This window comes from Dermacentor silvarum, chromosome 3, assembly GCF_013339745.2.
Source record: "Dermacentor silvarum isolate Dsil-2018 chromosome 3, BIME_Dsil_1.4, whole genome shotgun sequence".
NCBI lineage: Eukaryota > Metazoa > Arthropoda > Arachnida > Ixodida > Ixodidae > Dermacentor > Dermacentor silvarum.
The window spans coordinates 162,108,989-162,112,464 of NC_051156.1; positions in this window are offsets into that span (position 1 = coordinate 162,108,989).

Below are 3,476 nucleotides of genomic sequence, written 5' to 3' on the forward strand. Positions count from 1 at the left end.
GCCGTATAAAGCTCCACCGTTGCGCTGTCCTTCCGTCAGCATATAACTTTTATGCATGAAAAGTACATTAATTTTCATTTATGTCTACGTATTCTATTAAATATTGAGTGAAGTATTTCCTTCAGAAAAAAAAAACATCTGCCGTAACATACAAGAAACACCTATTTTCCCCATGGTAGGGAAAGAGTTAATCCTCTGCACTGACTCTTCCTTCGTACTTTTTGTATGACGGTCAAATATCCTTCCTAGAAAACCCACCGATGACTTCAAAAAAGCCACTCTTTTTGAAATTGGTTTTCAGCTTTGCTTTTGCAAAAAATTCAAAACTTGCGATAAATGGAGCTCATGTTCCTGTTTTGTTCGATAGTAGACCATAATATCTTCAACATACACATTGCAGCATTTACTGGTCAGAGGTTCCAACAAGGTTTTCATCATTTTCTGGAACCATGCCCCTGAATTTTTTCAGCGAAGTGGGTGCTTATTGCATTCATATATGTCAAATGGGGTCACAAATTCTGTGTAATTTTTGTACCCTTCCTGAGTGGTATTTGCCAATATCCTTTGTAAAGATCAATTCTTGTGAACCAGTGACCTCCCACTGTTTTGTTAGTAATGTCATCAATGCGTGGCATATGAAAACGAAACATGTCTGCTTACTTATTAATCATACGATAATCAGTAGAAATCCTCAATGTTTGATCTTCCTTGGGCACTATTGTAATGGGAGAAAGCATATGCCTACGTTGATGGGCTTATAATTTCTGCTGCAAGCAACTACTGCAATTCCTTGTTGAACCACAATTTTTCTCGTGTCATAGGCTGTAAGGTTTCTCATAAACAACAGTTTTGTCTCGTAGGTTAAATGGAGCTTCAATAAACGACGTTGCGGGAGGGTAAGGCCCAATGCATACCAGTTCTTGGTAAGTACTGAGAACATTCTCGGACGTTTTCATAACTTGGGAGATTTCCGCTCTTTCCACTGTTATCTTTATCTCATACGGGATCGATAGTCAATTCGTCCTGCCAAGAGATATTGGCCCTCAAAGCTTCATACCTGCCCTTGACAATATGAACATGAACTACATATTGTTCATTTCTATTGCTTCAATACGGATAGTAACACCTTTATATTCAGCTGGAATCATTTCTCACTTCTCTAGGAACCTGGTTTTTCCATCATAACTGAGCACTTGAATAATCTTGTCTGCGGATTTTACTTCTCTGAATACAATTTTAGTTTATCAATTTCATAGACGCGCCTTCATGCATAGGAACATCTACCTCCTTTCAGTTTACTATCATTCTAGCGCGGAGAATGTTGTTCTTTATCCGATGTACAATTGAATATTTTTGAGGGAGGCCGGGCGCTGAGATTTACCATGGGTAGGTGTATTCGGCGGTTCCACACTCGGACGTTTAGGCCTATGTAGTGCATTTGATGGAGTTGTACGATAGTTGTTTGGCGGTCTGTTGGTGATGATGCCACGCTGGCTGCCGCATGACGTGGCTTCAACAGATATGTCTTTTAGACAATAAAGAATACATTCTGGAGTCTTGACCGGCTGAGCTTTCAGTTTGACACTCGCTACTCATACAAAGCAGCAAAGGAATCACGATTGATGTTTCTGGTAAATTGGGATCGGCGAGTTTCCTTTTTTTTTTCAAAATAGTAGTCACGGAGACTGCCACTAGTGTGCTTATATGCACATGCCTATATGCACTACATTTAAAGAGAAACATGACAGCAGGCTCTTCTTCTTTTCACTCCACTCGTCGCTAACGTGTTTCACAATCCAACCACTTCCTTCCTAGAAAGAAGCGTAAATATCTTGTCCTCGTGTGTCACCCACTGGTTCTGCACAGAAACGTACTCGATAAAGTGCAGCCAAGAAGTTGCAACTGCAGATGTCCCATTTGACATGTCTGGCTTTAGGGTGTCCCCTCGCTGATAGTTCTTACGCTGAGTCGCTTGCACCATAGGTGACATAAACTGCGTTTGGTTTTGCAACTGTTTGCGTTGAGTCTTTATGAGCGCGGAATTACAGCGATGAAGTCTGGTTGGCAATCTACCCGCCGGGGTGGCTCAGTCAGCTAAGGCGTTGCGCTGCTGAGCACGAGGTCGCGGGATCAAATCCCGGCCCCGGCGGCCGCATTTCGATGGAGGCGAAATGCACAAACGCCCGTGTGCTTGCGTTGTAGTGCACGTTAAAGAACCCCAGGTGGTCAAAATTAATCCGGAGCCCTCCACTACGGCGTGCCTCATAATCAGAACTGGTTTTGGCACGTAAAACCCCAGAAAGAAGAAGAATGGTTGGCAATCTATCGCACCTCTTAGGTAAGCTGGTTGGAAGAACTTAACCTATTAGCACCAACTGTACTAGAACACTTCGTTTTGCATCCCTAGCTCTACAACAGCTGAATATTTGCTTTTGATTATTTCCGCTTCTTGCTCCCAGAGGACGTGCACACACACCCTAACACAGAGTAGAATCTACAGTTTCATCCATATGTGAAAATTTGGCACCACTTCCAGCATAACTTCGGATTCGTGACGAATTGCGATGCATACTCGCTATAAATTTATTTCTGCTCGCATGCTTTGTATATTTTCGGCGGGATGTTTACTGTGTGTAGTACATATGTTGAGCGTGTCAGAAACAAACTGTCGAATCTGCGGCTTTATTTGAAAGAACAGAGCACGCATTGAAAGTTTGGTGTACCTTATACATGGGCGTTAGCAGTTACAAATCAGCACTCTTTTATAGATGCGCTCCCGCATGGATACAAAGTGTTTCTTCGGAAGTAAGGCGCTTTGTCGCTTGCGCGATGGTCTGGATGCAGTTAAGAGGGCAGCAAACATAAAAGAGGACATTGATATTGTGATTGTACCGTCAGAAGCAGGTGAAGATACGCATGAGGAGGAAGGTGACGACGACACCGCCGAGGCTTTCGCCATGAACGACGTCTGCAGTTAGCAAAGCTTGCAACAATATTCCACCAAAATAGTTTTATTGCAATAGCATTATTGAGAACACCTTAGCCGCACTCGTGATGCCGGCGTTGCCATTGCCGTACTTGCTGCGTGCCACTATAGGTGTGTTTGGACGCTCATGACGGATGGTCACGGTCACTACACAAAAAAATCAGAAAACAGCAGCGATGCCGATTTAGTCACGCCCTAACATCTTGGAGATGTTCGAAGTGCACGGCCACTATGTGCCTGGAAAGGGGTGCTTCAAAAATGCCATACAAGGAGGTAGGAGCGCAATGGCAAGTGCCTTGCCCATTTAGACCCCATGCGGCCAGTGTACTAGATGTAGGACACCCTTGTAACTTGAGAGCCAATAAATATTTCTGAATAATTTTTGAAGACGTGTTATTATTGACGTGGCTGACTTATTGAAGGCGTTTCACTATTTCATTATTCCATAGTTTGATGAATGTCGCTCTGGCAGTTCTATCATGGGCCATGA